General features: G+C 36.2%; 1 protein-coding gene and 1 non-coding gene across 4 annotated transcripts in view; both read right to left on the bottom strand.

The window, feature by feature from the left end:
* Positions 1–13,797, bottom strand: part of EPHA3 (EPH receptor A3) — a 346,338-nt gene that overhangs the window by 82,961 nt on the left and 249,580 nt on the right. The window lies entirely within an intron of this gene.
* On the bottom strand, positions 7,062–7,146 carry TRNAG-UCC. The gene has a single exon. It is a non-coding gene; the product is annotated as a tRNA-Gly (tRNA).

Raw genomic sequence — 13,797 nt, 5'->3', positions numbered from 1 at the left:
TTAAAATTATCTCCATGGGAAAATATTATGCAGTAAATGGTTGAAAGATTTTTACTTTGAATCAGACATGCCTTTCAAAGCATTACTCCCTTATATTTTTGTACCATTCATTACAATGCCCACTTAAGAACATTTCCTTCTTGGTTTTTAGGAAGTGAACCCTTCTATTAAATCCAGAAACACTCTTGGGTTTGAATTAGCATAATCATTCATAGTTTAATGTTCTCCATCTCACCACCCCAATCCTGATTTCCTCAACCTGTTGCTGTCCGGAATTTCCTGTTTGGGTCTCAGGACTCACTATCTTTACAGACTAACCAGTTTGAATTTCAGAGTTAAACTTCTTTATATATTCTCCCTCACCAACAACCATGCAAGCCAACAGCTTCAAAATCTGAAAGCTGATGGCTTTTCTTTATTCAATTCTACTTTTCCATCCCTGTTTCAGTTCAAACTCTTGTCGTTTTTCACCTGCATTGGATTCTATAGTTTTCATCTCAATTTTTCCAGAAATGCAACTTTCTCACCTTTTGATGACTTATCATTTTATAAAGTAAATGAAACATTAACCCTGCCCTCTTTCAAAATTTCATAATTTCAAATCAGTCTTTTCTAAGCTTATTAACTAAATACAAGAAATGAAAGAAAGGTCTAAGAATCTAGTTTTAAGAAGTTTGTATTGGGGCGCCTGGGTGGCTCAGTCGGTTGGGTGGCCGACTTCGGCTCAGGTCATGATCTCGCGGTCCCTGAGTTCGAGCCCTGCGTCGGGCTCTGTGCTGACAGCTCAGAGCCTGGAGCCTGTTTCAGATTCTTTGTCTCCCTCTCGCTGACCCTCCCCTGTTCATGCTCTGTCTCTCGCTGTCTCAAAAATAAATAAAACGTTAAAAAAAAAAATTAAAAAAAAAAGAAGTTTGTATTAGAAAACTCTTAAGATCTCACATTTGGGAAATTCTGAACTACAATGAGAGATATCAATTGAAATTTATTACATAATTATTTAAGATTCCTCATAAGACGGCAACACCCATACCAGCTTTATTATTATTGCTCTCCTTTCAAACTAAAACTCTGAAGATGATTCCTTCGGTCATCTGTCCACAGTGTGCTGCTACATTAGCTGTCTGGAACACTCAATCTTTTCCTTTTCCATGTGAAAACGCTCTTGTATTTATAATCCTTAGAAATCCACGGCTAATAGAATTCTCCCATGAAGCCCTTCCCTGAGTCCCTTAGGCGATATTAAGCAGCTTCTTCCTCTGTTCTGATGTACAGAATAGTTGTTCATTCTCTTATTGTTCAGCCTACTGCATTAGGTTGTAATTGCATAATTTGCTTACCAATATGTCTTCGCGCTACATTATAAGCCCCTCAGCGTCTTCAGTGCCTAATGCCATGACAACCTTGTATAAAACTAGCTATGCAGTTTGGTTAGTTTTGCAGTAAACTATACAATATATTTTGTGGTTATTTCCTTTCAAAGATAAGTTCCATTTAGCTCTTGATGTTAAAATAATAAAATTCAAACCAAAATAAAAACCATAATATGTTTAGCAGAGATACCCCTTATCTATAAAATTATGTCATTAATTGTCTATAGTAAAGAGAAAAGTAATTTCTACGGTTTAAATTCTGACATCATCTACTAGGGATAGCATCAGAATCCATCGGTTAAGGGCTCAGTCCCACAAGATTGTAACCCATTTAGATACCAATTGCAAGTAGTAGGTTCCCAGATTACGCAAAATTTCGGTTTGACTTGGCTACAAATCAAAGGTTCCCATGACCTCCTCCTCCCCTTTGATTTATTTGCTAAAATGGCTCACAGCCCTCAGGAAAATACTTACCTTTATCAATCCATTAAATAATATAAAGAGATATCCAAAACAAGTCAGGGAGGGTCCCAAGCACAGGAACTTCTCTCCTGGTGGGGTTTGGGTGTGTCACCTCCCGGTACATGGATGCGCTTATAGACCTGGAAGTTCTCCACACCCCATACTATTGGGATTTTTACAGAGGCTTCGTCATGTAGGCATGATCAAGCTTAACTCCATGTTCAGCCCTTCTCCCTTCTCAAGAGCAAGGGTGGCAGGGCTGAAGATTCCAAGCTTCTAACCATGGCTTGGTCTTTCCACTGACCAGTCCTCATCCAGGAGCCATCCAGAAAATTCACCCAGAGTCACCTCATTAGAACAACAGATGCACCTCTGACCCGGGAAATTACAAGAGATTCAGGAGTCCTGTGTCGGCAACTGATGTCAAAGACCAAGTACTAGAACAAAAAATGCTCCTATTGCTCTATCACTTAGAAAATTACAAGAGTTTGGGGAACCTGGGTGGCTCAGTTGGTTGAGTGTCTGACTCTTTGTTTTGGCTCAGGTCATGACCTCACTGTTCATCAGATTGAGCCCCATATCTGGTTCTGTGCTAACAGTGGGGAGCCTGCTTGGGATTCTCTCTCTCTCTCCCTCTCTCTCTCTGCCCCTCCCCTGTTTGTAGTCTCTCTCTCTCTCTCTCTCTTTCTCTCTCTCTCTCTCAAAATAAAGAAATATTACATTAAAAAAAAAGAGAAAATTACAAGAGTTTTAGGAGCTCTGTGCCAGGAACTGGGGACAGAGACTAATATATATTTTCTGTTATCTCACATATGTAATACGGCTTCGAAAATATATGGAAGGTAAACCACGGGTTTCTAAAAATAATGTTGCAATATGAAAGAGGTTAATATTGATAAGTAGCTATTTTAAAAACTCTTATTGTTCACTTGGAGTTGACTAATGTCTAAAATAAAGAATCATGTAGGTAAGAAATAACAGAAATTAGAGCAAATAAAAGTTTTTTCTTAACTATTTGTCTTTGAAAAGTGCAGCATACTAGCAAAGTTATCATAAAAATACTGAGATTCCTGAAGAGGTTCTATATATCTACAACATGATTACATTTTAGACAAAAATAAAATATGTTCCTTAGATTTGCTGAGATGTTCTACAATATTCTTTTCTCTTTAGGTCTTTTGGAGGACCATGCATACTTTCAAAGTTTCTACAGTTTCAGATTCTAGTGAGCCCTATCCAAAGACATCATGCTTTGATATACAAGGCAATGATATTGATAGCTGGTTCTTCATCTAAACATTTGTGTGTGTGTATATGTGTGTGTATTTGTATGTGTGCGTTTTAACCTAATGTTCTTTCTTACACAGATGATATAGTGCTCCTGGAAGGTCTAGTTGTGTATCACTCTTTATGTGAGACAAATGAAATTCACCTAAATCTGGGGTGTTCTTCTTTTTCTTCATAAATTACACATGAAACATAAAGTACTTTCAAAATTCCTAGATAGGCATTTGGCTATGCACACATTATTTTGAAATACACAATGTTCTTTATTTCTGAAAATATCTGCTTTACAATTTTAGCTATTTTCCTAGGCCTAAACTTAGAAAAATGTATTCCAGAGATAATATAAGTAATCTACATGGAAAGGATAGAATCTTCCCTCCCAGACAGCCAAAAGTTGTTTGAGTAATTCCTCATTTCATATCTCAATATCTTAAAGTTTCTCAATATCTTAAAATTTCCAGATGCTATATCTTGACTTTGTGAGTCTTAATATCTAAATCCTGATTATTTGTTAAAAGTTGTCCTTTAGGTGTTTTCCTAGTTATATATTTAGAAAAGTTGCTTTGATGGGATTTTAATATCCCAAGTTCCCAACCAATGTAGATTACTTTCAACAATATCCCCTGCATGTTGTCCTAATTGAGTGGTATCCACAAAATAAAGATAATAGAGTACAAGCTTCAAAATTCAAGTCAGTAATCAAAGTAAATAACTAAATATGAACTCTTGGGCAAAATCAGATAATATCTCATACAACTTTTTAGTTCAGACAAGGCCATTTTAGTATAGACTGATTCAAAGATTAAGAGGGACAATTGTTCAATGTGGCTAATGGAAATATGGTGGTGGGAAAAGGATTATGGTGCAAAGTCAAGCCCAGGTGAATGAAGAACCAAGTTTAGATTATAACTAAGCTAACCACATTGTGAGTTTTTGCTTGTTTGTTTCTTTTAAAGGGCTGCTGAGGTAATAGGTCTGTTCTGACTCACAGTCACTCAGGGGTACAGCTGCTACATTGCAGCACAGGACAGATGGAACTGCTCTGGACCTTGGTGGCACCCTCTGTCGAGCCTGTGACACAGAGCTTGCTGCTTTCTAATTTACTGCAGGAGTGGAGAGGTACAACTTAAATACATTGTGAGTACAGGAGAGGACTGACATTTATGCTGGTTCCACTTTACACATAATGGTAGGAAATATAATCAAAAAGATTACCCTCTTGAGCTATTTGGTTTATGTGCTCAATCAAGACAGAAATGGGGAGAAAAATTTATGTTATATAATTTTCATATATCATATAGTTTTATAGTTTATAGTTTTATATTTATTTATAGTTTTTATATTTATTTATAATTTTATATTTATTATCATAATACACAAAATATATACTAGAGTTATAGTAAACAAGACAAAATATATACTGGCCTTAAATAAATTAAACTTTTTTGTTGGCAAACTAACTGTAGACAGACAGAAAAGTCACTAATAGAAATACACTATATTTTGAGTGAGGTAGGTATCTTTGTCAAAAGTCATTGAATTTTACACTTATAATTAATATGATTCACTATATATAAATGTTGCTTCAATTTAAAAAGAGGCAAAAATAGAATTTTTTACTCAGATCTTACAATGTCACTGTATTAACCATCTCTTCTTATTTTCTGTGTTCCTGATGCTCTGGCATCTGAAGCCTTGCTGACTGGGATAGACTGCCTCTCCCAAGGCCAGACAATTCCTAGGAATAGCAAAGACTGACCAAGGAGGGTGTTTTTCATAGGCAAACTAATAAATCCAGAGCCTTCTCTATCTAGATTTATACCCCAGGAGGCAATATGTCTCTGCCATAATCATCCCACGGCCAGGTACCAGACAGCTAGGGAGTCCCTATACCTCAAAGTCCACTGAAATTGTTCAAACTAGCCAATCGTAGGTCTACTTATCTTGCCTCGCCTTTCCCACAGAAACCACAATAAAGGCTCTTGCCCGTGCTTTCCGCCTGCTCCTTCCCCCTCCTGACCGACCCAGCCATTTCTCTGTGTGACCCTCTATGGTGTGGCATTCTCCCCTTCCCCTGAGAAGTGTGAGGAACAAACTATCTACTTCATAACAATCATCTCCTACCTGGTCTCTCGGTCTCACTATACCTGAATAATAATAAACACGATATTTTCAGAAAATTATAGTAGTGGAATATTGTCTAGAAGTTATTTGAAGCAAGTAAAAGACCTCTTCTTGACAGCACTATGAGCTATCTAAGGAAATACCTGGCATGCACACCGTCTTGTTGTAATTTTGTTTTTGTGTCACTCCAACAAATCCAGAGATTTCCGTGATGCACTGTCTTTGATGTCCAACCAACTAAGGTTTAAAACCAGCCTACAGTAGTTTTAATAGTACAGAGTTTTAACATTTTATGCTATTTAAGGAAGAGATCCTTCTGTACTTAGAGGCTTGCTATCTGCTGGGCTCCTGGGTCTCTGCTCATCAGCTCCATGGTTTTAGCCACATCACATCGTTAGACACTAGACACTAACTCATAAGCTAATGCTCTTACCTGGACCTACTTCTACGTGGCATACTTGAGGCCCAAGGTAAACCCTTTTGTTCTGTTTACTGGATCCCTCCTTTATACAAGTAAGAAAAGAAAAGAAAAAGGAGAACATGATCCCTCGTTGTGTCAGTCCAGAATTATTCAAGGGTTCACTTTTAAACCATTGTTGTGTAGGGTCAGTTGGGGTCTCTGTCACAAAGTAATAAATAGCTAACTTTAATTGAGGCACCAGTATTTGAAACACACACACACACACACACACACACATGCATGCATTCATGAATTTGTTGAATTCAAGCGTGGCCCTATAATAACTTACTTTCACTTACAAACATTCTTGGGTGAGTGAGAAATTGATTTACTCCTGAAGGAATGACAACTGTCCTTATAAGTATCACATGCATGAGTGAGCAACCATTATTTCTCACTGTTGTATGAATCATGAATTTTTATAGTGCATTATCCCTCCATAAATGTACACCATAGAAGTATATGTTATATCTAGATATTATCGATTCTGTGTGTGGAAGCAGAAAAAAATGTTGAGAAATTCTGCTTGGTGTATGGCTTATGAAGGCCGGGCCCCTATGGCTTGCATATGTCCAGCGATTCTACCCTGAGTGCAGCAGAGACTAACTGAAGCAGGGAGGGAAGTCCTCTTTAGGAATCATGGAGGTTGATCTCTTCCTTTAGGGAGGTAAAAGCCCAAACCTCCCATACCAGAAAATCTGCAAAGGCTGGTCCAACATTCAAAATCAGATTTTCAAAATTAATTCAGACCTATCCAATTTACTTACATACAGAAATACTCATTGGATTGAAAAAAAAAGGGGGGGAGGGACCAAGGGAGTATTCCAGGAAGGAAGATTTTTGGTGAGTAACTATATAGAATATTTGATTACCATAAAATCATCTTCCTGAGCAGCCCTACTATTTTTTTAATGTTTATTTTTGAGAGAGAGGAAGAGAGTGCAGGTGGAGAGGGGCAAAGAGAGATCTGAAGCAGAGGATCTGAAGTAGGCTCAGGGCTGACAGCAGAGAGCCAGATGAGGGGTTCCATCTCACCAACCATGAGATCATGACCTGAACCAAAGTTGGATGCTTGCTTAACTGACTAAGCTACCCAGGTGCCCCTGAGCAGACCTACTTGTATATTACCTTGATGCTAGTGACTTATTTATGATATATTTATACTGTTGAAGAAAAAATAGTCTTTATTTGTTAATTTGAAAGAAATCACCTGAAACATTTTTTTTAAATTTTTTTTTCTACATTTATTTATTTTTGAGAAACAGAGAGAGACAGCATGAGCAGGAGAGGGGCAGAGTGAGACGGAGACACAGAATCAGAATCAGAAGCAGGCTCCAGGCTCTGAGCTGTCAGCACAGAGCCCGACGTGGGGCTCGAACCCACGAACCGTGAGATCATGACCTGAGCGGAAGTCAGACGCTTAACCGACTGAGCCACCCAGGCGCCCCATCACCTGAAAATTTTTAAGTAAAATAGGAAAGAGTCAAATGCATTTGACAATTACATGAATCCTCATATGCACTCCACATCTCTTCAAATTATGCATCCCAAACCCATTATCTAATTTCAATTAAAATTTAACAAATTAAGTAGTAAAAAAGAGGTTGTGTTTATTAATTTTTTGTAGTCTAGCTGTCTGAAGGATGCAGGTGGGAAGTATGCTAATTCGGGTACGTTTGCATATTTATACAAACAAAATCCACACCAGCAGAGACTTACAGATTTCTAAAAGCAATCATGCCTGAAAAATTTCTATTTGGCTGTAACATTTGCATTGTTCATGCTTGCATTTAGTAATACTTCCCAAACTCTTTTTGCCCCAAATTCCCTTTCTCTACCTCATATCACTTGATTAAGAAATGAAAACATTTAATTGCAATAAATAACATTTTATTCCCCACAAACAGATTCTAAAAAAATATAAGCAGAAAACAAAGGGGAAATTGCAGAGGAAGACTACCTGCTGCTTAATTTCCATGATGCCTGTGGTTTGACCTCTTTAGCTCCAGGAACAAGATTAATTTATCTAAAGAATTTTTGTCAAATACCTTTTGAGCTAGCATGAGTTTTGGAAGAATTCTAATTCTCAAGTCCATCCAAATAAGGAAAATGCATCAATACATATTTTTGCAATTATGTAAACTCCACATGAATGACCTTAGAATTTTAAGGACTACAGCAAATTAATTTTCACATGCAACATAAAAATTGTAGCTTATTCGAAAAAAAAAAGATTTAAGTTGTTCCATTTTTGGACTGCATAAGTAAAGCTAAAAAGAAAATTATGTGGATACCAAAATAGTAATACTTGTTAAGTATTTGGCTTTCGTTTTAATGTGTGTAGTTAGTTTCCTGCATTTCCAATTCCCAATAGCTAACAGTCTTTAGTCTACACAGAGCAAGAGTTCTTAGACAGAGCTGTGTAAACTTCAGTTTGCACAGGAAGACGGTATATTTTACCTAAAGTGTGGAAAAATTCTAAACATTCATTCCCCAGCTTGTGAACTAAACTCAAGTCACTTTGTGTTGTTTTATTTGTGAAAAACTAAATTCAACATAAAGACTCTTAAATTAGAATTTCTATTAAAAAAAAAAAGCTTCAACAAAGGCAGTGATAATTTCATCATTTACTTATTAGGGGGTTAAAAGTATCTTAAAACTGATGTAGGGCAATGGTTGCATCAATCAGAAGAGTTTCTAAATATTATTGAATTGTACACTTGAAATGGGCAAATTTCATGAGACATAAAACACACTCCAATAAAGTTACATATATATAAAAGAATAGGTATATATATATATATATATATATATATATATATATATGTACATATATACGTATATATGAATAATAGTAGTATACATCGTTACTGATATTGAGAAGTGGTTACACTAATTGTATGGCTTTGAATAATTTTAAACATTTTTCTACTGTGTTCCAAATATTATTTTTTTCTAATTTTCAGGCTTGTTTGTTGAAAAAAAAAGGACACATCTGTGTGAAACCATTATATAGGCATTATTACTTGTTACAGACTTGGTCTGTCAGATTCCTTCTGGAATTGAAAAAACAATAAGCCAAGAATCATTACTATTCACATTGCTCAGTCTGTGGTTTCACTTTAGAAACATGCTTTTCAAGTTAAATTTCCTTCAAAATGCACCTAGCTAGAAAAAAATAAGGGAAAAATGCTAGAGGCAAAGCAAACTTGAGGTTTGGGATGCCTGGCAGTCCATTCTCCAAACACAACTGGGTTTTTCTATCCCAGTTACAATCTAGGAGGCTCACAGTTGGTTTTCATACATGCATTTATGGATCTATGTATCTATCTTACTTTCCTGGATGGTTAACGTGTGGTACTTTCATTTTTTTTTGTTAACCTTGGGAATAAATGACTGTCAATTTGATTTGAGGCTATAATGGTTTGGTTTAATACTCTGAAAGGGGATCCTGAAACAAGAGTTCTGTAAGGCCAGATATTGGGTCCTACACAATGTATAAAATTTGCAAATGAGTACATGTGGAATGAATATTCCACTACGTTTGTATTCCATGCTAAGCATCCAAATGCATAGCCAATTACACATAATCAATATAATGCCTGTGTTCTTCTCATTTATGAATTAGAAAAAAAAATGTAGGGGCGCCTGGGTGGCTCAGTCGGTTAAGTGGCTGACTTAGGCTCAGGTCATGATCTCTTGGTCCGTGAGTTCGAGCCCCACGTCGGGCTCTGTGCTGACAGCTCAGAGCCTGGAGCCTGTTTCAGATTCTGTGTCTCCTTCTCTCTGACCCTCCCCCATTCATGCCTTGTCTCTCTCTGTCTCAAAAATAAATAAACGTTAAAAAAATTAAAAAAAAAAAAAAGAAAAAAAAATGTATACAAACACATTGGTAAGTTCTTTTGGTAATTCACCACTAGCTTCTAGTGAAATGGTGGATCATGAAATCAGACCAGAAAAAAATCAACCCAAAGAAAACAAGTGTGAACAACAGCAAACCTATGTCTTTGTTCTAAAACCTATATCAATTAAGCTTTGTAATAAGAGACGTGACTACAAAAACTACAGACGCAAAAGGCAAATTTAGAGAAAAATTTTCCAACACATTCCATGAAGTCAGCAGGGTTTCACAAGAAAACAATCAAGCGATTGTAGGAAGAAAACATGCAACCAAAGAATTTATTCAGTTAACATCTATAATTCAACAAAATAACATATGTTCAAAGTAACTTTTTGAAGATAAATTAAAAGGTCCTTATGGACTACAAATTGCTAACTACCAATGTTCATTTAAGGAAAAGGCGAGTAATATTGATGACTAACTATCCCAAGAGTGCCAGTTGCAAAACCAGCTTCTGAATACTTAGTGTTGACTTCGCTGGTATGTTTGAAACCTTAAATCAACACATGTTTAATCCAAATATAGGTGGAAGATATGTAATATAGATAAACTATTTATATTTTTAATTATCAAAATGAATATAAAATTATAAAAAACTATGATGAGTCCAAATATTTTATGAGATTTGAACACAAATTCTTTAAACTACATGAATCATCAGAAATCCAATGCCAGTGAAAAATTATAGACCCACAGTTGATATTTACAAAAAGAACACTGATGAAATATAAAATCTGAATGCAATAATCTTTTTTTAAAATTTTTTTTAACATTTATTTACTTTCGAGGGACAGAGAGAGACAGAGCACAAGCGGGGGGCGGGGGGGGGACAGAGATAGAGAGGGAGACACAGAATCCAAAGAAGGTCCCAGGCTCTGAGCTGTCAGCATAGAGCTCAATGCAGGACTTGAACCCACAAACCGTGAGATCATGACCTGAGCTGATATCAGACACTTAACCAACTGAGCCACCTAGGCACCCCATTGAATGCAATAATCTTAAAAGTTCTACACAGAAACACATATTTACATGCATGCACTACGCAATATATTTAAAATATATAACATATCAACTATCACAAATATATATGTACCATTTATATAGGTATCTTATCTGCAGTTTTGCTTTCCATGGTTTCAGTTACCTGTGGTCACCCATAGTCCAGTGACAGATGATCCTCCTGACTTATCATTAGAACGTCAGTAATACCCTAATGCTATGTCACAAGACCTATGTCATTTACCTCACTTCCTCTCACGACATAGGCATTGTATCATCTCACATCATCATCATAAGAAAGGTGAGTACAGGGGCTCCTGGGTGTCTCAGTCAGTTAAGCGTCAGACTCTTGATTTTGGCTTAGGTCATGATTTCCTGGTTTGCAAGTTTGAGCCCCATGTCAGGGTCTGAGCTGACAGCATGGAGCCTGCTTGGGATTTTCTCTCTCTGCCCCAGCCTTGATATCAATCTCTCTCTCTTTCAAAATAAATAAACTTAAAAACAAACAAAAAGAGTGGGGAGTACAGTACAAAAAGGAATTTTGAGAGAGAGAAAGATAGGAAAAGACACATTCACATATTTTTTATTATGTTATAATTGTTCAATTTTATTTTTAGTTATTGTTAATCTCTTTCTGCCTAATAATAAATTAAACTTTAGCACAGGTATGTATGCATTGGAAAAAATAGTATATATAGGGTTTGTTATTGTCTGTGGCTTCAGGCATCCCCTGGGGGTTTGGAATGTATCTCCCACAGATAAAGGGGCATTATTGTATACATTTACATGTATTCCACATATATATGGTATATCATGTATATATACATATACATTTATATGTATATGTGGATATACATGTATATCATATATATATATATACATTTCCTATGTAATGCTCAATTGCTGATCAATTTTTTATGTTAAACTCACACATTCTTTTATTTAATTCTAAAAGCTATTTTAAAAAATGAGAATTATTTTTTCTGATTCCACAAAAAGGAAACCTTGAATTAAAAATATTAAGAAACAAGGGGCACCTAGGTGGCTCAGTCAGTTAAGCATCTGACTTTGGTTCAGGTCATGAGCTTGTGGTTCGTGACTTCGAGCCCCGCATTAGGCTCTGTGCTGACAGCTCAGACATTAGGAATTTTTAGCTTGCTTCAGATTCTGTGTCTCCCTCTCTCTCTGCCCCTCCTCCATTCGCGCTCTTTCTCTCTCTCTAAAATAAACAAACAACAACAAAAAACTATTAAGAAACTCAGCTAAAACAACAGTTAGCAAATGGTGGTACTCCCCTTATTTTAACATACTTCTCTAATTTGAATCCCTCCATTCATACCTACCAATATCCTTTGCAATATAAATAATGAGATAATTTCTGTTTCTATTTTACAGAAGAGAAAAAAAATGGTCATTTTTTTAAAGAAAAACAGTTAATAACTACAATTAACCCCATATTCTTCTTTCCTACTACTCTGAATAAGACTAAAGAAGTATTGTAGTTCTCTGGAAAGACACTTAAGACAATATAATTTGTATTTCATTTAATAAAGCAATAATCCTAACTAGTCTTAAAGCTCTCCTTATTATTGTTCTGAGGCACTTTCTAAATTAATAATGTAAAGAATATCTCTTTAAATGTTCCCTTTTGTGTATCTTTGATTAATTCCTTAGTAAAAAATATCAAAGTAAATACCATAAAATTATTTCATTCCCAAAGAATTTGTGTATCTGTTACATGCCAGGCACTGTGGAAGGTACAATGGTTTAAACAATGTAAAAAGCAGATGGAGTCTGCCTTTATAGAGATTGAAAACACTCTCATCACTAGAGTTGGATTTCTTTACAAATTACTGATACCCCATGTTCCCTTAAATGCATATGGAACTTATTTACCTCAGTTAAACACTAACTGGTTTGAAGTACTCCAACCCATCCAGGATACCTAATGTGTATTTTGTTGGTGTCCGAATAATATCCCTTTGGAATTTACAAACGTAGGGTAACTTTTCTATTTCAAGCTGCCAGCACTTACTCTACTTGGGAGGGCTTCCTCTGAGCATCAGAGTCAGTTCTGCCAAACACTTGAGGCTGGAAGTTTTAAGAATTAGTACTCCTTCAATTACATCTCATCCTTGGAACAGCTTTCAGTCAAGGACTGACAGGGAGTTAATGTGTAAATACCCAAGCTTCCTCTTCATTTGGAAGGGATAACTCTAAAGCAAATGTGCTACACCAGCTCTTAAGGCTCAGCAGCAGACTTAATTTCTGGTTTCCTAAAGGGTAACCTGACCAATACCTCACCTTCTGGTGGTTTCCTTCATTCCCTATTTCATTTTAATACTCCCCTGTGTCTCCTGGGATAATCTCCCCAATAAAAAACTTGAATTCAAATTCTATCTCAACATCTACTGGAAAAATACAAACTAAGACACCTTGAGTCTATGAAGATTATCTGGGATACTGATGACAGCCAAGTCTGTCTAGAGCTCTATTTAGATTTTCAAGACACTTAAGCAATTTATGTCTGCTCTAGTTAATAGCCAACTCTGTCATTAGGAATTTTTAGTCTCCACTGGGTCTGAGCTTAGGAAAACCAAACACAAAAAACATAGCAAGTTAACAATTACACAGAGCTAACACGCACATGCATATATTCCTACTACAGCATTATCAACGTCTCCAACTCACTCTTGATGTTGTAAATTGTAATACAGATGATAATATTGGGAATTGAGTAACATGACTAGGGTTGTTATAGTGGGATGAGACTGTTTGTGATACTATATGGAAGATTTGTGGCATCACTTGTGTTCAGTGAGGTCTCTCTTTCTGTCTACTCTAAGTAGGGGTGACTCTTCTGACACAAATGGTTACTTTTTAATAATTTTTATCTGGTTCTCCTATGCTCAGAATGCAGCATCCTCAGGTTCGAGAAGCAGAGGTGTTTCATTACTTGGCCATTCTTGGGGATTCCCAAGCAAATACCAAAATGTATCATGACAATGGGCCCTCAACAAGAAGCAGGCATCTCAATGCATACCAGACCCATAGAATTTTTTTAAGTGGAAAACAGAGAACAGAGTTCCACTGATCTGTTGAAACTTGCCTTCTTATTCTCTGGTGACATTGCTGGAATATCTCATACTTTTCTGTTATTTTCAACTATTACTACCCAATATATCCCAGTATAA

Source organism: Panthera leo, chromosome C2 (assembly GCF_018350215.1).
Source record: "Panthera leo isolate Ple1 chromosome C2, P.leo_Ple1_pat1.1, whole genome shotgun sequence".
Taxonomy (NCBI): Eukaryota; Metazoa; Chordata; class Mammalia; order Carnivora; family Felidae; genus Panthera; species Panthera leo.
The sequence above is the reverse complement of the archived record's forward strand: the minus strand, read 5'-3'. Positions and strand labels throughout refer to the sequence as shown.